The sequence below is a fragment of the Pinus tabuliformis genome, chromosome 9, assembly GCF_031772625.1.
Source record: "Pinus tabuliformis cultivar Carrire ecotype Pingquan chromosome 9, CPIR1, whole genome shotgun sequence".
NCBI lineage: Eukaryota > Viridiplantae > Streptophyta > Pinopsida > Pinales > Pinaceae > Pinus > Pinus tabuliformis.
Genome location: NC_142307.1, coordinates 310,469,731 through 310,494,985, shown reverse-complemented (window position 1 = coordinate 310,494,985; position 25,255 = coordinate 310,469,731).

Below are 25,255 nucleotides of genomic sequence, written 5' to 3'. Positions count from 1 at the left end.
TCTATTCCAATTAATACCATAGTGTGGGCATGGATGCCAAATAAAGAACATTGCAAGAAGATCAAGATAAATAAGTATGGTGTAGAAGCCATTCTTGATCTACTTGAGCGAATATCGTAAGAGTAGGTTTATATGATTCATGAATGTAATTTTTTTGAAGGATCTATTAATATACATTCATACACACTTTTCCATATTTGTTGTATATCAAATATTCTCTTCATATTTTTTTTGGAGGAGTTTTATATTATTTAATATTTCAATGTAATCATGTGTTATACAAATTACATGACAATGCCATAAAATATTTAAGTTTTCAAAACTTTATTTGACCAACATGACTTCTCACCATATCAAATATGCATAATCAAATTCAATAATGCACTTAAAAACATCTTCTAAACTTGGTCTATTAAAAAAACAATGGAGTACCTAATTAGTATTCTATTTAATATAAACCATTTAAACACTTAATGAATAAATGCTAGACACTAGAAAAAATGTTTGAGGTGAGTTTTCCTTAATTTTCCTTATTATAATTGATATAAATCAAATTCACTATCTTGTTGCACTCTAATTTATAAAAAAAATATTTTGATCATTGAACAACACAACTAGAATTATAAAATATTTCCTCTCATAGATTTTGAAGTGGTGCCAACATTGTACTAGTATAATCAATATGTACTTAACGTAGGAAAAATAGTTAGTGTCAATTTAAAATGGTCAATAGTAGTAAGAAAAACAATATTAGTATATTCTTAAATAACTTTATAGGTAAGTTTTTTTTTTGTTGCAAAATCTATTATTCACGAGTCAAATTTAATACATAAATATAAATGTTAATGATAATAGAAATAATGTAAGGAATCTAAGTTTTAGATGAATATTATTCACGAGTCAAATTTAATACATAAATATAAATGTTAATGATAATAGAAATAATGTAAGGAATCTAAGTTTTAGATGAATGTTAATATGTTCTTTTCAATATAATATCCTTAAATACTACAGGAATATAAACTAAACATTTGTAATAAATATCTTAGTCAATTTTCTCTCTTTCTTGTTGTATTTGAATATAATTAAATTAGACTACTTTGTTACTATTCTAATTCATGATTGATTTTGATCATTATGGTCAATAATAGTAAGAACAACAATATTAGTATATCGTTAAATAACTTCACAGGTAAGTTTTTTTTTTGCAAAATCTATTATTCAAGAGTCAAATTTAATACATAAATATAAATGTTAATGATAATAGAAATAATGTAACTAATCTAAGTTTTAGATGAATGTTAATATGTTCTTTTCAATATAATATCCTTAAACACTACAAGAATAAAAACTAAACATTTGTAATAAATATCTTAGTCAATTTTCTCTCTTTCTTGTTCTATTTGAAAATAATCAAATTGTACTACTTTGTTACTATTCTAATTCATGCTTGATTTTGATCATTAAAATGATTAATAATTGAGACGAGAGACTCATTTTACAACCTAATATGTGGTGGGGGGGGGGGGGGGGGGGAATAAAAATTATGTTCTAAATAGAAAAATAAAAGAAATGAATATTTTGTAAAGTATTTAGAAGTATATAAAATGTGTGAATTAGATGTTTAAATCTTATACTTTTCAAAAAATTTCAGCTAGAGATACAGAGGAACTATTGGAAGATTTATGTTAACTAATTTATGTCAATTTGATCCCTACATCTCCACTTAAAATGGATCTATGATGGTATATATTGGACACATTACTATGATCATTTGTCATTAAATAACTTTATACTTAATATATAGCTTGCATATTAATCTATTATTAATTAAGCCAGCCTCAAGTTTTAAACATAGAAGTACAAATAATAAATAAAAATAAATTATGCTACTACTCCCATTCAACATTTAATTTGATCTTAAAAAAATATTTTCTCCTCAACTCTAAAATGGTGCAACTTCCTACAATAGTATGTAATGTTGATGGTGATAATGATGATTATCATCCACTAAGACCAAATATGGTATTTAAGAAGGTAAAAAGATATTACTAAATGTTATTTCGAATTTTATTGTTATGCTAAAAATACATTAAAAAGAGTGTTTCAAGATATCATAATTTTGTTTAGTTAAACAATCAAGAAAGTTGGTAGCGTCACAAATATTTTGAAATTTAATTCCAATATGAGTATAAACTAGATGATCTATGAGAGTTTTTTTAATCTTCAACCATATTACTAGTGTTGCAAAGGTGATAGACTTTTAAATAGTGCTAACACTCCTTTAGTAATAATCATAACTTAATGCATACATGATATGTACTATATCAGATTATAATTAAATGGATTAATAATAGTAACATACGCCATTATTTTCATAAAATAACCTTAACAAACTTATCTTTTAATATAAACCATAAAAAATATTAAAATAGTTAATGTATGGAATCCAAATTAAGATGTGAAAGATTTGCTTTTGCAAGTTTATATAAATTTGTTTTATAAATTTTATCATGATAATTTTACACAAAAAATGGTGAATATCTACATTAAATTAGTGAACTAAGTGACTTTCTAATTCCTCATTTTGAAAAAACTTAATTTAGTTAAAGTTCTAAATAATGGTATATATTGGACATATATGGTAAGCCTCAATCAACTTTTTTATTAACATAAAAGTACAAATAATAAATAAAAATAAATTATGCTACTACTCACACTCAACATTTAATTCGATATTTTTTTTTTTTCTCCTCAACTCTAAAATGGTGCAAACTTCCTACACTAGTATGTAATTATGATGGTGATAATGATGATTATCATCCACTAAGACCAAAAATGGGTAAAAAGATATAATTTACTAAAAGTTATTTCGAATTTTATTGTTAATATGCTCAAAAAGTATTAAAAGAAGTGTTTCAAGACCATCATAATTTTGTTTAGTTAAACAATCAAAAAGGTTGGCAGCGTCACAAATAATTTGAAATTTAATTCCAATATGAGTATAAATTGAATGATCTATGAGAGTTTTTTAATCTTCAACCATAATATTATTAGTGTTGCAAAGGCGATAGACTTTTAAATTGTGCCAACACTTTCTTAGTAATAATTGTAGCTTAACACATACATGAGATTTACTATATCCGATTATAATTAAATGGGTTAATTATAGTGAAATACATCATTATTTTCATAAAATAACCTTAAAAAACTTATCTTTTAATATAAACCATAAAAACTATTAAAATAGATAATGTAAGGAATCCAAGATTAAGATGTGAAAGATTTGCTTTAGCAAGTTTATATATTTTTTTTTATAAAGCTTATCATGATAATTTTTACACAAAAAATGGTGAATATCTACATTAAAATTAGTGAACTAAGTGACTTTCTAATTCCTCATTTTGAAAAAACTTAATCTAGATAAACTTCTAAATTCTAGATCCATTGAAAACTTCCAAATTTAATGAAATATGTGTTGAAAGAGTCTAAGTAGCTAAGTGTGTCTTGGGTGACAGAGTAGGAGAAGTCTCTGCAGCTAAGTGTGCAGAGACCTAGTAGTCCGCAGCTGAGTGCGCAGACCCCTGTAGCTGAGTGTGTAGGGCAGATTCGAGTCTGTAACCAATGAATAAATTAATAAAGAGAAGTTTTGTTGCCACTTTATGTATCCGTTCTTGGGTTAATGCATGTGTGATATAAATTGCAAATATATTTTTTATTTACTCCGCGCACCTGTATGAATGGTTTATATTGTTAAGTATAACTTAAAGCATTAAAGTAGGCTAAGTTAATCAACTAACAATGGAATATCAATGAATTCTTGGGTAATAACACAGAAACACAACATTCAGCCCTTGAGTAGGGAAGTGTGAAGGTAGCATCTCAGGCTACGAGGTACGGGAAGTGCGCCTAGCCACGTGCGCACAAGGTCAAACCTCGAAACACTTGAACTCATCAAAGATCTCCAAGGTGTGAAAACCTGGTTCTAGCACCCTCCCATACTACTTCAGGTGAGACCTCAGTCCGCGCTCCGTGGATTGTTGCCAAAAGGGCTAGTAGTACTGGGATTTGTTTGGCTAAATCAACTTTGAACCTAGGTTAGGCCTCAATAAGCCAACAAATGGTTCCATTGCTAGGAATGAGATCTTCATAAGGGATGTTTGATGTTGTGCGATTGGAATCTGACAAAGAAAGAAATTGAAGAGTGGTTGGACAGAAAGATTCACGAGTTTGTGGTGCAGGAAAACAGGAATCCACGAGTATCGAAGGAAGAGTGGTTAGAGCGCTACTTGTATACAAAAATCCATGAAATTTTCTTTGCATCCTTCCCCTCTGAGTTGTACGAGTGGATCGCAAAGCTAGCAGATAGTCAAGGAAGGTGTAGGCTCGACAAACCTATTGTGTGGACTCCGGAGTTGGTGCTCTGACTAGAAGCATCAGAAGATAAGATCGTGCACACTGTGGACCATGGGCTTGATCAAATTATAGGAGGGTTTATCACCGAGTTCACAATAGGTACTTCAGTCAACTACAGTGAGGCAGAACAATGCTTCCTCAAAGGACTATGAGGTAAGTATGTTAAATCTTTGAACACTTGGATTAAAATGCTACTATGTGAAAAGCGGGTTATGCAAATAGATTGATGTTTGGGGCTACACGAAGTGGGAGGATCTACAGAAATGAAGGTAGCGAGGAATTAAAGACTAGTCCCTTGATTTCACCTCTGCGAGAAAGCAAGGACCTTGTGAAATTCTCACCAAGAAGTGTGATCAGTCTAATAAGACAACAAGTTTTGTGCATACCACCCCTAGTTTCACCATCTTCACCCCCATCTTCGCCCACACCACCTTCGCCACCACCACAATTCAATATGGCGAGCGCAATAAAATTTTTGGTGTTCAAAGGAGTAGGGAATGAAGATCTGGACCAATTTTGGTTTGTGGTAAAGGATGTATGGGAAGCACAAGGAGTCATGGAGGACAATATAAAGAAGGCAATGCTGGTGAGCGCATTACGAGATCATGTACTGATGTGGTACATTAAGCATTCCAATGACAATCCAAACACAGGGATCATGGATATCCAAGCTACACTAAACAGAGAATCTAGCAGGCCAAAATCAGAGATATGGTCGATTATTGGATTTAAGGAGGTTGCAATGCTTCGAGGCGAGACCCCCTGGGAGCTAGATCAGACACTGAAGGGTATGATTTGTGAAGCCAACATGACCTTGATGTATGGGCAACACCGTGCATGGTTTGTAGCTTTGCTAACACCGCATCTAAGGACCATACTGTCACAGCAGAAGCTTTCCAATTAGGTAGAGGCCTTGTATATTGCAATGAGACTACATGAAACCCTGATTCAAGATCCTAACTTGGGAGTCCAACAGATCCACGTGCAGTTGAGAAACTTGTGCCTTGAGATGCAGAGCTTGAAACAAGATAGGAAACCTCACCCAGAAGCGCGTGAGGAAGTATGGTGCATAAAGTGCAAAGGCCAAGGACATGGCAAGGACCATTGTCTAGTCTTCGTGAACTACTTGGCAGGAGGAGGGCTGATGCCATTGAGATCAGAGGCACAAGTAGGACCGAGTGCAGCACCTGCATTATGGTGCATGGTTTGTCAGATAGGAGGGAAGCATGTTACAGATAATTTCCATCTATTACAGAAGTATACGAAGACATCCAAACAATTGTTCTGTAATTTCTACAGGTCAGTAGGCCATGATGAGCCTACCTGTAGAAGTTATGAACTGATGATGGATCGAACTCCTACTATAGAGTTCAGACTGAAACGCGAGCCCTTAATCAAAATATAGGGATGGCACACACTGGATTTCAGGGGCGCGGATGAGGTTGAGGTGGAATGGGACTAGGAAGGGGTCGCGGACAGCTGATCTGTTACAATTGCGGAGGGCGAGGGCATTATGCCCACAATTGAACAAATCTGATGAGGGCATCATGTTTATATTGTACCCAGTTTGATCATGAGATGGAGGACTACCCCACACTGATAGCGAGGTTACGCGATAAAGGAACACTCCAACCTCCCCCGACATAGAACCTACAAATGATGAGGTCTGAGCCACGTGAGGAGGAACCAAATGTAAACATTGTGCTCCGAAGTGGTATCATGACAGGATATGACAAGGACAAGCAGCCCGAAGAAAGTGCCTAGGTTCACAAGGCTCCAACAAAAGAACCATAATTTTCTTTGGAGCGAACTAAGGAGACATTCATGGGAGCTAAGAAGAGCTTAATAGAGGCCTCCATTTCAAGTAGTAAAGAGAAACTAGAACTGTAGATGGACCCATCAATGCTCACTACCTTTCGGGAGACATGCCTGAAGCTGCTGCATGACAAAAAAGAAGTGAAATGGCTGCAAGAACTCATCACTAGATGTCCTGGACCAGGAGAACCGTGCGTAGTCCGGAAGCTCAGAAAGCACACAACGTGAATAGGAAGGGAGATGAGATTGACTGCGCAAATCAGAGAATATGAGATGAATCAAGTGATTTTGGATCTAGAATCGGACGTGAACATCTTGCCAAAGAAAACATGGGAGCACATGGGCAGGCCCGCGTTGCAATTGTCTCCTATTCAATTGTGAATGGTGAACCAACAAAAGACCTACCGATGGGAAGATTGTAGGGAATAATGGTAGATATCGAAGGTGCAAGCATGCTTGTAGATTTTGAAGTGATAAATATTGTTGATGACAACAATCCCTATCCTGTGCTACTAGGAATAGACTAGGCCACTAACATGAATGGAGTGATAAATCTAAAGAAGCGCAAGACGATTTTTGAGAAAAAGTCACTGTGTGTAGTGGTACCTTTAAAACTTGTGGAAGGATCGCACTACACAGAGCTAGTGAATGACTGCGACAGTGATGACGATCTAGATTGTATCTACAATATAACAATGCAGGAGTAGGATTGGGTGCATCCTACAGTAGATGGCAAGATTTCATGTAAGCGCGAAAGCTCCTGCACCTTAAATTCAGACGAAGAGATAGAAAAATGGTAGAACCGGTTACACGAGGTAACCATGCTCAACTGCAAAATGATGATAAGGTCACTACGCTGTGTAGTAACGAAACAAGAGATTTTCCTAGGTATGATGGGTTGATAGCGGTGGATGATTTCCTGAATAGATTTGAAAAAGAAGTACTGAAACATCACTGCTTCAATGCTCTGAAATGGGCACTACACGCTATGCCTGCAAGATGGTGGGGTACACATCAAAGAAGTTTTGAGAATTGGCATGACTGTAGAATAATGATGCATATACGGTTTGGAAAGTCTAAGATGTGGATGAAAGCCGAGTATGATGGATGAAACAACTTGCGTACCCACCTCTCCAGATGGGTACAAGCGTATGGTATGCAACCTACATGAATGCACAACGTCCTCGCGATAGGAAACATGACCAACAAGCAGGAGCGGGGAAGACGATGGCGTGAATGACAAAGTATGATAAGACTAAGCGCATCAAGGATTATCAGTGTGGAAGCCTTTGACAAAGTGTGCGAGGTACTCAATGCAGTCGACCATGTGAGATGCATTGACTAGGACCTGCGCGTACCAGTGGTTCTATGGGTTTATAGGACCATGTGCAAAAGCCTGATCACGTGAGCACTTCCAAAGCTGAAGTATGAAGCAGAGGCTGTAATCCCTATGGAGCATGCAAATCCTAGACCACGCACAATAGCACCTATAGATATGATGGTTCGCAAAACCCGGAAAGGAGGGATCACACAGCCGCAAGAAACAAAACACATGGGACTTAAGGAAGAAATCCAATAGGGAAACCTTAGAATCCGTGAACTTGAGAAAGAAAGGGTACGGTTACGGAAGAAAAGCAATTTGATGGACGCAGAGGTCAAGAAGGTGGAGGACGAGATAAAAGGAAGAGTTTCTCGCCAAGAAAACTAGGATGATAAGGCAAGGTGCGCACGATCATACTGACAAGTTTGAGAACTATCATCGTGAATTGGTTAGTCTGATGCCTTGGCTTGGACCACATATTGCTAAGCATAGTGACCAGGGTAGCACATTGCAAATGGTGAAATACACGATGCTGACTGTAACAATACAAGGTGGGGTTTCTCCAAGAACCATGATGGAGGACAAGATGGACCTCTACACGGGTGGTGCAACCTCCTGAATAGCTAAGGGAAGGACAATCTTAGCGCTCCAGGTAGTTGGAAGGGAGTGCAGGACTATAAATTATTTTGCCCAGGAGCTGCATGATATTGGAGATGTGCGTAGAAGCAGAGAGTCATGAGGTCCACGACCGTGCACGGGGGGTTGCGTTGCCATGTGAGTTGGCCAGAAAGTGACCATTGAAGTCACTATTCATGATGCGATGCTCGACTTGAGGCCAAATGGAGTGGGCGACAGGAATTTAAGATGATATTTATGGGCAAGATTTGGGAAAATCTACCGCAAAGAAAGAATTAATGAATCATAATTGGGGGGAGCGGTTGAATTCAAATTTAAAAAGCGCTATAAAACACAAAGGGTTTCCCAACAAATAACACTTGGTCATTTGAGAATTGAGCGATTGAGCAGAGCCCTGAGCATTGTAAGCTGACCTTTGATTGAGCCCCTAAATTCACTAGTTCTAGATTATAGCCTAGATACAATGACAACAACTAAGGATGGTCTGGGAATCGAAGAGGTGACCGCCGGCGAGGCTGCGCAGGCCCTAACTATGGAGGATGTTCCAGAAGGTGTCGGGGTTGTGGTAGAAATCCCCAAATCACTGTGTATGCCAAGACCCAAGAAGGATAAACAAGTAATGGCTCCCATACGCATGTCCCCGAGGAACCCGTTGTGCAGCAAACTATCGATGGAAGAAAAGGGGAAAGTTGTCACGATAGAAATAGATGAGGAAGAAGAAGATTTGCAAGCCCTTATTATTGCAGAGGAAGAAGACGAAGGCATGGAGGTGGATACTCAGCCTAGGCACTCTGTGACTAAACTACCCACCTATGTCCCTCCATGGAAAGGGAAGGCCAAAGTACCCAAAGACCTGGACAAGACCAAGAGTTTGCTCCAGACCCCGCTCCTCCCATATGGCATTACATTTGAAGGCACACACCTGGGCTGTGGGCCAATTATGAAATTTGAAGATTGGGACCTGGCTGATCATGAGAAGTTCCCTCACCTTGAGATTGGGAACCTCATGAAGCAACACACCACGGGGGTAGTAACAACATTGGATCCGTGGAAGTGGTTGCACAGTGTGGAAAAGGCTGGGTTGTTGAACCTACTTTGGGTGTCGCATTTCCATTGCCCCCCAATAACCATTTTCGTCATCAGGCAACTGATTTTCCTAGTGTATGATGGGTATCTATGGCTGGAAGAGCCCATCCCCATCACAGAAGACCTAATTCATTGTGTTTCCCGGCTCCCCTACAAAGGAAAGGACCCCGCGACCATATCGGTAGGAAATGCCAGTGATTTAGCCCTCACAGAGGCCATTAAAATGAAGTATAAGCTGGAAAAGAAGAAGAGGGGTTACGCCATCTCCAGCATAAAGGACAAATCAGTCTGCGTAGCTACCCAAATCCTCGTAGGCAAAGTTATGTGGAAATGGTGCGCTGATGAGGTACCAGCACCGATGGTTGCACTAGCCAAGCAGTGCACGGAGGGTGTCCAGTTTAATTGGTCTGAATTCCTCTACACAGAATTTTTAGAAAATTGTTGCGAAGCCCAAGAGCAGGGTAAAACCTTCCACTATGCATGGTTGTTGCTATCCATAGTTCTCATAGTGGGGGAACTGCCAGAGGACAGTCAATTCCCCACAATTGATAGAGAATTACCAGAGGCCGCAAAGTACGCTTTGCTCTAGGCCACGAAGGATGCGACAAGGGCATGCAATGCTAAAATCTTCTGGGTGCTCATGGAGATGCCCATTTGAATGTGGATCAACCGTAAGCTATGATTGTCACCCATGGTGTACAATAGTCTGTAGAGTTTTGTAGAATTTAAGGCAGACATGCACAACACCTTTATCAGGGCGCGCAAGGATCTAAAGAAGCTACCTTTTGTAGCCACTGTTGATGCCATTTTCACTATCTTGGAGGCATGGCCTCTGAAATGGCACGCCCCAGATCTTGCAGAACTCAAGAGGGTGGCAACACAGAAGAAGAAGGACGATTCTAAGCTGCACATTGCATAGTTGGCTGAGAAATGACGGAAGGAAACAACAACAGTGCGGGAAGTGGCACAGAAAGTCGCCGAGTAGAAAAAGGCTGCAAAAGCATCAACAATATCACAAGAAGGAACCGCAAAGGTAAGCAAGGGCCAAGTAATGCCCTCGTAGGGGTAGGAGATACAGGAAGCAGAAACAACAGAAGGAAGCGTAGACCCAAGGATCACGTACATACAGTTGAAGCACCCACACATGGAAGAACGAGAAAGGTCAAGGAAGAAGGTCAAGGCCTCGAAATTGGCCATTGACTTGATCACCCTTGTTATTTTCAGTCTTTCCAGCCTTCCTCTAGTGATCAAATATGCTCTTACAAAGTGGTCTCACAGTGTCAAGGTCAAATTTTCTCATTTCAAAGAGTCTTCAAGCAAAATTTGGTCACTAGGCATTAGGTCTAGGGTTTGCTTTCACTCCTTCTAAAGTTGTCCAAATGTTGGTCCATGTCATCATTCAGCTGAGTCTATCATCATTCATAGGGTTTTCCTCATTATGTCAGGTTCCATTGGGTCATTTTACACCTTGTTCATGCTTCAGTTGCACTTAGGCAAGGTTCATTTCCCTTTCCTAGGGTTTTGGAGGTAAATTCTCTTGGAGGGTCAAATCATCGGAAAAATTTGTATCCTGATGTTCATACACCTTCCCCTATCATTAATGTACGTTATTAAACACTTCCTATCACTGAGATTCCCCAAATTCCTCTTTTTTCCACAAACCCTAGTTTCTTGCCACAACTTGGCAATTTTCTAGGCTAGGCCTGTGTTTTGCCCTTTTGGACCCCTTCCCCTCACTCCATCTCTAAGATTCCACTTTCCCCTGCTTCCTAACATCCCTCCCTACTTCCCAAAATTTCCCCAAGAATTTACAAGCCCCTCATCCCCTTCATTTCGCTTCATTTCCACAAAATTCCTTGTTTCACACATCGGGATAAGTTTCACTCAAAAGATGTTTTAGAGAAATCAAAGATTCATTTTGGAAAACTAAGAGAGGTTTTTGTTCAAAACATGCCAAAGAAGAAAAACCTCCCTCACTTTTTATACAGGTGTCATGGTTTTAGAGAAATGTAAAAAATACAATCGCCTCGGGAGAATTGATGCACCTCTGAAGTGACCTTGGGAAAATCAGGTTTTCTCCTAGCTTGGTTGGCCAAATAACTTTCTTGATGAGTCAAAGGATAACTAGACAAAAATATATTTCCAATGAGATATCATGAGCTCAATTTTGAGTTGAGGAAGGCATTCAAAAGTTGACTGCAACAGCAATCTGCCTTGAGGCAGCCTCATTTGGCACATTTTGACCAGTCTTGGGAGATTTGATTTTTGACAAGGCAAATAAACTCAAAGTTGAAAAATTCTTGCTGGGTTAGAAAGTAGACTCAAAGATATTTCCAACGCGCTATCCTGTGCCCAATTTTTACACCAGGAAGGCCTCCAAAAGCCTCCTGCAAAATGCTCTATGTGGCACGCGGCGCGTTGGGCGGGGGCGCGACGCATCAGCGGCGCGCAGCGCATTGAGCAAGTTTTCACAGTGTAAAAATACACTGGCGCGGCGCATTAGAGGCACGCAACGTGTTGGGTAGGCGTGCAACACATACAGCCAACGGGCCCAAAAACTTCAAAATTTTGCTCCAAAATTGCCCAATATGCTTGGATCATCATTTGTACAAGTAGGTAGGGCCTCCATCTCTGTTTTTTATCCAAGTTTGGTGCTTACTTCATTGTGTTTGATGAATGGTGATTGTTTAAGAAATCAAACCCTACTTCTTCATAATTTCCAAAGCAACAGTGCTAGGGTTATGATTGATAGTTTTGCTACCAAGTTTAATATTCCTCCACCACTCCCTTATTCCATTTGTCCATTCATTTCCTTATTCCCTAAGTTCTCCCACCCCCTAAATTCACATGCCCTAATCCTATACCCACTGTCCCTATGTACCACAACCCCTTCCTACTTGGCATATTTTGATAATTGAAACAAAAGGCACCAAATTCTCATTTCATACACTTGGCAATTGGAGATAAAGGTACCAATTTCTCATTTTCAACGAGCTGAACATATCATTGGCATAGACTGGTAACACCATGGAGACGAACACCGACACATCATAAAACCGAGACAGTGATTCTACCAGAGAACTGCATGTACCAGAAGGGCACTAAAATGTCGAAAAAGGGAGGATAGACTTCGAATCTTGGCCGAAGCTTCTTTGGCTAAACATGGCACTTGATGAGGCACCTTTAGCCCAAATTTCAAGGAATTTGGAGAAAATTTTGTCAATTTTAAATTTTTGGCTTGCAAAACAGGTTTTTCAGCTCAACGCGTAGCGCGCCGTGCGCGACCCATAAGATTGGGATGTCCAAATCACAAATGGCTTATAGTTTTGGATTTGTCATGATGAATTATACATGCTCAGCTATTGCCAAAGCATTTCATTAAGTTCTGGGTGACCAAAAGGTTCAAAAACACCATGAAAATCACCTTTCTGCCACCTTTTGCACCAGCAGGAAGTACTTCCGGGAGAATGCACTTTTGGAGGGGCAAATGGACACCAAATTGGAAAATTCCACTTGGGTTGGAAAATAGACATCCAGGGCTTTCCAAAAAGCTAACCTGAGCTCAATTTGGATGCCAGGAAGGGCCCCAAAAATAGGTGGAAAGGGGCGCGGCGCATAGGGCTCAGGCATGCGGCGCACAGGGTTTTTGGCAAAATTTTCATCTCCAGCTCAGGAAACGAAGCTAGTTTGACCAGTTTTGACTTGTGATGTGATTTTTTCACTCCTCTTGATGTAATTAATGAAACATGATGTAATTTTGGCACTTTATTACTTGTTCTAGAAGATTCATTCACTAAAAAGTGAAAATTAAATGAATGAATAAGTTTCCTACCTTATAGAGGCAAGTTGTTTTGACTGCCTAGATTGTAGTGCTTTGTTTAGAATTGGTTGAAATAGCTCCTAGGATGATGATCTCGACCCATAGAGGCAAGGGAATGGGTTGGATTGCCTATATTATGTATTTTATTAGTCATTTTCATGGTTGGACTCTTGGGGAAAAGGTTTTGGGTCTCTATTGTAGATTTTACTTCAGTATTTTGGGAAAGGAAAGACCAGGGTTTTGCAGTACTGTTTGGAATTCATGTGGCTTTATGTCTTGATGGTGTGCTTCTTTCAGTACTTTTAAGTTTTTATGTGTATCATTTTCTTTCTCTCATCTTCTGCAATTGAACAAATGAAGTGTTAAGGTAGAATTCATAATCTATAATGCTCTGCCTTTAAGTTTGTTTGATCTCCTATGTTTTCATCCGTTTAAGGAGAATTCTTGAGGTTTTCTTGCTCTCCTTAGCTCCTCACCTATCCAATCTACTCACCTCATTAGCTTTTAAGGCATCAAACAATTGCCTACCTTGCTCCAATTAGACCTCTGCAGAAACTGTGTCTCATCCCTGCACCCAAAATTGCCTTTCCCTTTGATTCAACAAATCCCCCAAAAAATCACCTTTAAACCTCTGCACTTAATACCTAGCCTAAGATTAGTTACAATTTCAGTCATCTCGAGCCTCATTGATTATATTTTTCCGAGATTGACCCAGAGAGAGCCCTCTCCTGTCCTCGTAGGGCTAGCTACGAGGCTGAGCGTGGTTTGATATTGCCTTGAGTTTTGCCTTCCTCAGCCTGGGGCAAATTCGAGCGTTAACATAGTGGCGACCATACTGGGGAAGAACATGGTTTTCTTGTTGATGTCATTTGTTTTATAAGCTACAGACGGAGCCTGAAGTTATGCCACGTAGCCTTCGAAACGCTTTTGCTTTGCATTAGCGGAACTAGATAAACGCTGCTTCAGTCAATCTCCGGTCTAGCTTGTAATCATGACATCTAACTTGTTAATTGCCCTAGTACATGTATCAAGTTCAGATCTGATTGTTGATGGTGGACAAAAATCAGACACTTGCAAGGCTAAAATCATTCACCTGGCGACTCTAAATCATTTTCGAGATCAGATCCAAAGACTCCACTAGAAGATGATCCCGACCAACAAAAACATGAAAGGACAACATGAACAGATCAGGTATTCAAGTTGGAATTTCATCCAAGACATTTTGTTCTTTGTCATAAATTATTTCTTCTCTTTTCCCAAGAATGTCAAGAAGGCTTTGCAAAGTATATTGTATTTGAGAAGAGATCCTCGGCCTGCAGTTGATTCTTTCCCTTTGAAGATTGTGAATACCAAAGATTTGCATGCCTTTGAGCTTGATCAGGATCCTTTTTCCGAATTTTGTGATGACCATCTTCAAATTGATGAACCTCAAGAGACCAAGACTGATTCTATACCTGCTGTACATACCCCTACACCTTGTAAAATTCCAGATCAGTATAAACCTCTTGTTTTACCTTTTGTTCTCCATGCTTTCCCCAAAAACTATGATCTATACTTGCTGAGGTTCGATGGTGAAAGTAAGAATGTCAACGCTGAGCAACATGTGCAGAATTTTGAGTCCTTTCTAGATCTTTTTGAAGTTGATGAAGAAGATGTCAGTATAAGGCTTTTTGCTCTTTCTTTGCAAGGCAAAGTGAAGAATTGGTTCAAAACCCTGCCTGATGTGAGCATCTCAGATTTCCAGCAGTTCGTCAAAGTTTTTCTTGATAGGTGGATGATCGAGCAGAACCTTTTCCTTATTATAGAAAAGTATAACCAGCTGAAAAGAATTCCAGGGGAGACAGTACAACAATTTTCTGCCAGATTTAATCAAGTTTATTATTCAATGCCAGTTGAGATAAGGCCTACTCCTAGATCTGCTCTCTTGCACTATCCGGGTGCCTTTGATCCAGAAATGGAGTTTCAGCTGAGAGAAAGGAATATTGCAACACTTCACGAGATGCAGAACAGTGCAGTAAATGTAGAGGCACATCTGCTGATCCGACGGGCAAGGTTGAAGGAAGAAGAGATGAAAAACATAGATCCGGAGGAATCAACATCTCTAGAGGTGAAGCTTGACATTTTGGTAAGTGCAGTGGAAAAGATGATGGACAAGATCAACGCAAGGAATGATTATGATGTTCAAGCCCATGGCTTGTTGATTGAAGAAGAACAAATGGCCGCTCCAAAACATTTTGTTTCTTATCCTAGTTGTCATAGATCTGATAATGATTGTTTTGTAGATCACCTTGGCGAAGAAAGAACTGTTGATATGACATGTATGCTTGATGATGTCTTTTATATTGATGATTTGCCTCAGTTTGATTAGTATGAAGATGATTATGTTCTCCAAACAGAAGTTACTATTGCAGACGAACCAGCAGCTAGTTTGTGGGAGGAGGAAGTTCACTTACAGCAGCTCGAGTACAATGATCAAATGATGCATAGCAGCTATGGCATTGATGAGGAAAGTGCAGCAGAGTTTGAAGTAATTGAAGGATCTTTGCCTTTTTGCTTTGATTCATGTCAGTTCATCAGAGACAACTTCCATGTAATCAGAAATCAGCTATCGACTAGTCTTGATTTGGATCCTCTTGAGCGCGATGAAAACTTTGTTCCAGACTTTTCATATTCAGATTTCCAGCCCCCGAAAGCCATTGATTTTCAAGTTGCAGATGAAGATATGGAAGCTGGCACATATGATCAATTGATACAAGAAGATTTCATACCATTTTGTTTTGAACCATTTCAGCTTTTGAAGGGAAAATTGCATAGTACATCTTCAGTAAAGAATGAGGAGCATGTAGGCAATCATGTAATCACATTGGAACCAATAGAAAATGGTTTGCAGTAGTCTTTTCAAGTTTTTCATGATCCAATAGCTGATGTTTTGGATGAGGTTTGCAGTCAAAGTCTTTCTCCATTGACTATATGTGAACTTGAAATGTGTATTGATACAAACTTGATCCGGCAGCCGGTTTCTTTGTCATTTTCAGCAGAGGTCTCGTTACAAGGCTCAAATCAAAGTTTGCATTCATGGTATGAAGAGAAGAGAAGTAATCCATTGGATGATCTAAGTCCCAGTGTGCATGAATTTCAAGATCCTTATGCAGTGTTTTTGGAGGCGGATAGAGAATCCATATCATTCAACGGATCTGTTTCCAAGTTGTCATGGGAGTTGCCTTTCAGTAGTTCTCTCTTGTTGTTCACAAGCAAGAACTTATGGAGAATTCAACCAGCAGACAGAATACTTACTTGGATGCATTGGTTGTTTCATTTCACTTGATCAGGTGATGAATGAAACTATTAGAGTAGGTTTTGATGAATAAGCTCCACTTTGAGCATCATTTCCAGTTTGTCGGTTGTGTTTAAGTATTGAGCTAGTTTTTAGTTGAGTGAGAGTCAATATGTGTCATCCGAGTCATCAGTTTTCAGTCATGCTTTTTAGTTTGAGTTTTTGACTCCATTGCCCAATGGATAACGCGCTGGTCTGCTCTCCCAAAGATCTGTCGTTCTTGGCACCTCCAAGGAGCTACCATCTGCATTGGAGCCAATGTTAGTGTCAGTCTTTCCAGCCTTCCTCCAGTGATCAAATATGCTCTTACAAAGTGGTCTCACAGTGTCAAGGTCAAATTTTGTCATTTCAAAGAGTCTTCAAGCAAAATTTGGTCACTAGGCATTAGGTCTAGGGTTTGCTTTCACTCCTTCTAAAGTTGTCCAAATGTTGGTCCATGTCATCATTCAGCTGAGTCTATCATCATTCATAGGGTTGTCATCATCTTGTCAGGTTCCATTGGGTCATTTTACACCTTGTTCATGCTTCAGTTGCGCCTAGGCAAGGTTCATTTCCCTCTCCTAGGGTTTTGGAGGTAAATTCTCTTGGAGGGTCAAATCATCGGAAAAATTTGTATCCTGATGTTCATACACCTTCCCCTATCATTAATGTACCTTATTAAACACTTCCCATCACTGAGATTCCCCAAATTCCTCATTTTTCCACAAACCCTAGTTTCTTGCCACAACTTGGCAATTTTCTAGGCTAGGCCTGTGTTTTTCCCTTTTGGACCCCTTCCCCTCACTCCATCTCTAAGATTCCACTTTCCCCTGCTTCCTAACATCCCTCCCTACTTCCCAAAATTTCCCCAAGAATTTACAAGCCCCTCATCCCCTTCATTTCGCTTCATTTCCACAAAATTCCTTGTTTCACACATCGGGATAAGTTTCACTCAAAAGATGTTTTAGAGCAATAAAAGATTAATTTTGGAAAACTGAGAGAGGTTTTTGTCCAAAACATGCCAAAGAAGAAAAACCTCCCTCACTTTTTACACAGGTGTCATGGTTTTAGAGAAATGTCAAAAATACAATCGCCTCAGGAGAATTGATGCACCTCTGAAGTGACCTTGGGAAAATCAGGTTTCCTCCTAGCTTGGTTGGCCAAATAACTTTCTTGATGAGTCAAAGGATAACTAGACAAAACTATATTTCTAATTATCTATCATGAGCTCAATTTGGAGTTGAGGAAGGCATTCAAAAGTTGACTGCAACAGCACTTTGCCTTGAGGCAGCCTCATTTGGCACATTTTGACCAGTCTTGGGAAATTTGATTTTTGACAAGGAAAATGAACTCAAAATTGAAAGATTCCAGCTGTGTTGGAAAGTAAACTCAAGTACCTTTCCAATGAGCTATCCTGAGCCCAATTTTGACACCGGGAAGGCCTCTGAAAGCCTCTTGTAAAATGCACTATGTGGCACACGGCGCGTTGGGCAGGCGCGCGACGCAACAGCGGCGCGTAGCGCATTGAGCAAGTTTTCACAATGTAAAAATACACTGGCGCGGTGCATCAGAGGTGCACGGTGCGTTGGGTAGGCACGCGGCACATACAACCAACAAGCCCAAAAACTTCAAAATTTTGCTCCAAAATTGCCCAATATGCTTGGATCATCATTTGTACAAGTAGGTAGGGCCTCCATCTCTGTTTTTTATCCAAGTTTGGTGCTTACTTCATGGTGTTTGATGAATGGTGATTGTTTAAGAAATCAAACCCTACTTCTTCATAATTTCCAAAGAAACAATGCTAGGGTTATGATTGACAGTTTTCCTACCAAGTTATTATTCCTCCATCACTCCCTTATTCCATTTTTCCATTCATTTCCTTATTCCCTAAGTTCTCCCACCCCCTAAATTCACATGCCCTAATCCTATACCCACTGTCCCTATGTACCACAGCCCCTTCCTACTTGGCATATTTTGATAATTGAAACAAAAGGCACCAAATTCTCATTTCATACACTTGGAAATTGGAGATAAAGGTACTAATTTCTCATTTTCAACGAGTTGAACATATCATTGGCATAGACTGGTAACACCATGGAGACGAACACCGACACATCATACAACCGAGACAGTGATTCTACCACAGAACTACATGTACCAGAAGGGCACTAAAATGTTGAAAAAGGGAGGATAGACTTTGAATCTTGGCCGAAGCTTCTTTGGCTGAACATGGCACTTGATGAGGCGCCTTCAGCCCAAATTTCAAGGAATTTGGAGAAAATTTTGTCAATTTTAAATTTTTGGCTTGCAAAATAGGTTTTTCAGCTCAACGCGTAGCGCGCCGCGCGTGACCCATAAGATTGGGAGGTCCAAATCACAAATGGCTTGTAGTTTTGGATTTGTCATGATGAATTATACATGCTCAACTATTGCCAAAGCATTTCATTAAGTTCTGGGTGACCAAAAGGCTCAAAAACACCATGAAAATCACCTTTCTCTCACCTTTTGCACCAGTAGGAAGTACTTCCGGGAGAATGCACGTTTAGAGGGGCAAATGGACACCAAATTGGAAAATTCCACTTGGGTTGGAAAGTATACATCTAGGGCTTTCCAACAAGCCAACCTGAGCTCAATTTGGATGTCGGGAAGTGCCCCAAAACTAGGTGGAAATGCGTGCGACGCATAGGGCTCAAGCGCGCGGTGCACAGGGTTTTTTGGCAAAATTTTCATCTTCAGCTCAAGAAACGAAGCCAGTTTGACCAGTTTTGACTTGTGATGTGATTTTTTCAATCCCCTTGATGTAATTAATGAAACTTGATGTAATTTTGGCACTTTATTACTTGTTCTAGAAGATTCATTCACTAAAGAGTGAAAATTAAATGAATGAATTAGTTTCCTACCTTATAGAGGCAAGTTGTTTTGACTGCCTAGATTGTAGTGCTTTGTTTAGAATTGGTTGAAACAGCTCCTAGGATGATGAGCTCGACCCCTAGAGGCAAGGGAATGGGTTGGCTTGCCTATATTATGTATTTTCTTAGTCATTTTCATGGTTGGACTCTTGGGGAAAAGGTTTTGAGACTCTATTGTACATTTTACTTCAGCATTTTGGCAAAGGAAAGACCAGGGTTTTGCAGCACTGTTTGGAATTCATGTGGCTTTATGTCTTGATGGTGTGCTTCTTTCAGTACTTGTAAGTTGTTATGTGTATAATTTTCCTTCTCTCATCTTCTGTAATTGAACAAATGAAGTGTTAAGGTAGAATTCATAATCTGTAATGCTCTGCCTTTAAGTTTGTTTGATCTCCTATGTTTTCATCTGTTTAAGGAGAATTCTTGAGGTTTTCTTGCTCTCCTTAGCTCCTCACCTGTCTGATCTACTCACCTCATTAGCTTTTAAGGCATCAAACAATTGCCTACCTTGCTCCAATTAGACCTCTGCAGAAACTGTGTCTCATCCCTGCACCCAAAATTGCCTTTCCCTTTGATTCAACAAAAACCCCCAAAAATCACCTTTAAACTTCTGCACTTAATACCTAGCCTAAGATTAGTTACAATTTCAGTCATCTCGAGCCTCATTGATTATATTTTTCTGAGATTGACCCAGAGAGAGCCCTCTCCTGTCCTCGTAGGGCTAGCTACGAGGCTGAGCATGGTTTGATGTTGCCTTGAGTTTTGCCTTCCTTAGCTTGGGGAAAATTTGAGCGTTAACAACCCTAACCAAGGGTGATCTGCATGACATTGGTGAGACGGTGTGCGATGTCACAAATGAGGCCCTTCAGGATTTCATGCAGGAGCACCAGACTGTGTTAGGGGCCCTCAGGGTGTAGTTGCAAGAGTTACAAGTGTACCCCCCTCAGGTTGGTACCCTTTCAACCGACCTCGTAGTTGGATCCTCGGCAACAGAGTAGATGTTGCGTGGACGGATGGAAAACACAATAGTATTGCTGGAAGGTGCTCTAGTGACATTGAATGAGGCCGATAGATTTTCGGTTAGTATGATGAAAGGCCTTGGCCTTAATCTGGCTGCCATTCCACATGAGACACTATATATGTTACAATATGGGATAACAGTAGAGCTGCATGCTAGGGAGAGCCATGTGATCCAAGTCCTCAATAAGAAAAAGATAAACATGGAAAAACTGAGCTTGCAACGTGACGAATTGGTGTCACAAAATCAACAGTTGGTGTAGGTGGTAGACGAAACTTTGAGAATAGGTTGAGAATAGCTGGAGGGACTCCATGCAAAGATTTCCATGCCAACAGAGTGGCTCGAGGGTGAGTCACGATGTTTGTGTTGGGGGCCTATTGGGTATGGAATCTCCCCAAGGCATGTTTTGGGGCTCAAAGCCCAAGTTTTGACTTGATATTGTTGTAAAGACTCCGCGAATTGCGGGTGTGGAGCACGAAATGTATGAGAGAGTCACAGGGTTGTCTGCCCTAGTCTTGTAATGTAATTTTGGCCTACCCATGCAAGGCTCTAAGTGTAAAAGAGAAGTGAAGAGAAGAGAAAGAGTCTAAGTGGCTAAGTGTGTCTTGGGTCATAGAGTAGGAGAAGGCTCCGCAGCTGAGTGTGCGGACCCCCGCAGCTGAGTGCGTAGGGTAGAGTCGAGTTTGGAACCGAGGAAGAAATTAATAAAGAGAAGTTTTGTTACCAATTTTTGTATCTATTCTTGGGTTAATGCATGTGTGATATAAATTGCAAATATATTGTTTATTTACTCTGTGCTCCTGTATCAATGGTTTATATTGTTAAGTATAACTTAAAGCATGCAAGTAGGCTAAGTTAATCAAATAACAGTGGAATATTAGTGAAGACTTGGGTAATAATGTAGAAGCACAACATTCAGCCCTTGAGTAGGGCAACACGAAGGCAGCATCTCAGGTTGCGAGGTATGGGAAGTGAGCGTAGCAACATGCGCGCAGGGTCGAACTGCGAAACACTTGAACTCATTAGACATCTCTGGGGTGTGGAAACCTGGTTCTAGCATATTCCCATACTACCTTGGGTGAGACCTCAATCCATGCTCCGTGGACTATTTTTGAAAAGGCCAGTAGTACCAGGATTTGTTTGTCTAAATCAACTGTGAACTTGGGTCAGGGCCCAACAAGCCAACCAATCACCCATGTGCTTTATGTGATAATTATGGCCATTATTCGCATCGTTTTCCCCGCTTCAAATATTTTCATGACACAATTCAAGTGCTTCGTGAATTAGAGGTCTGTCATAATGATTGCACCTCTCCTCTACTTGCAGCTTTTGGTCCCATTCCTATGCCAAAGAATGATGTCTCTCAACCACCCATTAGGATCCTCCACACTGATGTTGAGATGATGGATAGTGCCAATCCTATTCTCTACATGTCATCATCCATGGGATTGGTATATTGGGACTCTCTACACATCGCGTATGTGATTGTTGAACTTTCTTCAATGAACACTTCAGTCTTAACATCAGTAGATCTATTATCTACTAGTCATATGTCTCCTAACCTTGATGGTGCATATTTGAACCTTGTCTCTAATGAAAATGTAGGAGCTGTATACTCTTCATCATGTGGTATCTCTTCCTCTAGTTCCACAATATTCCATTCTGATGAGGACATCATGGAATCCATGAACACCCCAAATTATTCTTGGGATAATATGCATCATCGTGCATACTTCCTTTCGCAAGAAACCTATGGCCAATATATTGTGGAGTCAAAATACTTCATTCATGATGAGGTCAACTAGCTTAATAACCCTTTACATCGAACCCATGAATTTGAGCTAGAGCCACCTTGTGGCCATTACATTTCCATAAAATGTTTTGGTAAGTGGGCTTCCATTCTTCAGAGTCCAAAAGAAGTAATTCTCCCTAACCCTCCTAGTGTATCTAGTGTTGTCACCTCTAGTGCCATTATTCTTCCCCACCATCGAAGGACCTCTAGAGTACCATATCACTTCATATCACCATGGTGACGATCCACTTAATCATCCATCCATATTACATCGACAACCCAATCACTTATACATTGTTGTTGGTCAACCACAGTGTTGTCTAGGTGAGCATCAATTCATTATATCTAAATTCACTCTTTGGTATAGTGACACCATGTATGCAAACCCAAAAATTCAGTCCATTTGATTCATATATACATTGCCAAATGGGATTGGTAATCCACCATTTCCTTCCTCTAGATGTATCTATCAATTCTTCCAATAGGAAGACAACCATAACATAAACAGATAATGAACCACATCATCAAAATGTGTTTGGAGTCCATTACAATAAATACATCTAGTATGTCCATTGCATGTTGGGGGGGGGGGGTGGGGGCGGGGGCGTCCATGCCCCTATATCTCTTCATCATCCTATGAAGGATCTCATGCCATTTGGACCGAATTCTCAAATCCATTATTTGAACACTTGGAACATAATGGCGCTCCACAAACTCTTCCAGCTAGGGGCATTATTTCCACCATTGCATACTAGGTCAGTTCCCCCCATCACATATTCTTGGGGGTAGTATCTCATGCTTGGGGGCATGATGGCACCCCTTTCCAACTTCTTACTTGATTAACCTAAGTCTCGACATAGACCCCAATTTATCTAGGTATGGTCGATTATCATTTCATTCCTTAGATAGTTTGTCTTACCAGCCTCTCCGACGAGCTATATTACATCACATATAATAGATGCTTGATACCATATCTTCAAACATTCTACTCTATGTGATCCCACACTTAAATCTCAGTCCCCATGTTTGACCAGCTGGAAGGGGATTATCCTAGACATTTTCTAGTAGTTCATTCCTATATTCACTTCTTACATTGATTCTTCATTCAGAACCATTCTTACAAGAAGCATTTAGGCCATTTTAGACAAGTAAGGTCACCTACCTGAAAGTCACAGATCTTGATTCTGATGGATGGTTTATCCTATATGATCTCCACAAGATTTAGATCCTTCTACTCCTCTCCAAATTCTCCAACATCTCACTATGCAAATGAATTGGATTTGGGGGAAAGAAGCCCTTTTATAAGAAAAAAGCTAGTTTTAATGTCTCCCATTGTGACAACACTATAGCTCAGTTTGATGAACCATCAACACCATTGGAAAGATCTCATTGATTTCTATAATGGGTCTCCCATTGTTTTTGGTAATGTGAGACTTCACCATGAAGCCATTTTTACCATGAGGTCTCGCTTTACCACATATTAAAATTGAATTTTTTCATTTGAGAAATTATACTCTAGTACCACTTTACTCACGCATTCATTGACTCACTTGTTGATTTTTAACATGAGTAACCATCATTTACTCATGTTTTTATGGTCCCCTCCGAGCCTCCCCCATGTGGCAGTATCATAGAGTCACCCTTCTTAATAACATTCGAGATGAGTCACACTTGGATCTATGCAGTTTGTTTTGAGTCCCCTTGAGTCCATTTATAGTATTCCATACATGTTTTTGTCCCATTCATTCCATCGTGCTCATATTTGGCCTCCAGATATACTTCTCTGTCATGGAAAATCCCTCATCTGAGTAATTGACCATCCCCTCTAGAATCAAGTCAGTTGCTACTAGGTCAACCATTCATATTATTCTTTGAAAAGGGAATTCATCATCCCACCACTCATCTTGTTTCCTTCCATCATCATCAATGGTGTCATTCCATCAGTCACTCTACTATGATACCTCGTGCCTTTGTTAAGGATTCTTCATTTCCTTAACTGTGGCGGGCCCTCTTCTGTCGACTTCAACACATTTATTCCAGAAGTGTGGTCTAGAGGGTAGTGTACATTGGTTCCAGCCTTCATCTTTTTTCAGTGCCTCGGATCAAGAGAATGGAATCATCATTTCCATTTGACTTGGTTTTTTCTCACTTACTCAATGCCAACCCATTATCGCACAATTGAGAATCATACACTTGATGGATCAGTGATCCAGATGATTGTCCTCATGATTCTTGGGTGTGTTGAGATGTTCTAGACCTCATGAGGGAGAAACCCTTCAAGAATCCCCCAACATTCCCCTATTTCATAGATTTTGATCCAGCCTCAGATGTAGTTCCGTAGATGTGATGGGTTTGGTTTCAGTAGATTGCAGTGCCTGCAACATGCATGTCTTCTCTAGATGATAAATTTAGATCTTCAGAGCCCTTTCCCTATTCAGCAGGGCTTCTTTGGTTGTGATCCCCCCTCACCATTTCATCTTGAGGGTCATTATGTCTCATGTACTCTGATGTTATTATATACAATTATGACCTCTATTTAACCAAGAACATTATGTATATGGGATTCATTGTATTATTTTTTGGCCCATTGATGTCATCATATCATGTATCATGTACTTTGTAGCTCAGTCCCACATTTTTGGGCTCACCATTATTCTTTTTACTCAATTATCTCAGTGCGTATGGGTATGCCTCCCCCACCTCATTTGAGATCATGTACTCCAACATAAAAGGAGACTTCTATCAGTTTTGTAGGTCTCGCCTCCTCCATTTTTGTCCTTCCTTGCATTACTTCAACTCTCTCTCTCTTTCTCTATCTCTTTCTCTCTCTCTCTCCCCCCCCTTTGATGTCTCATGGAAGTGTAACCTACAACATATTTTAGTCATACAATTTTCTCATAACACCCATACATTGGGGGGAATCTGTTATCACCAAAAAATGATCACCTAGAGATTTCTAACTAGGCGGATCGAAATACACCATGTAGAATTAATTTTACCATAGTAAAATCACTTTCACCAAGGGAAATAATTTATTAAACCATATTTATTAATTTATTTTCTATTAAAATTAAAGAACCCAATGAGAATAATTGAATAAATTATTAAATCACTGTTTGATATTATTCT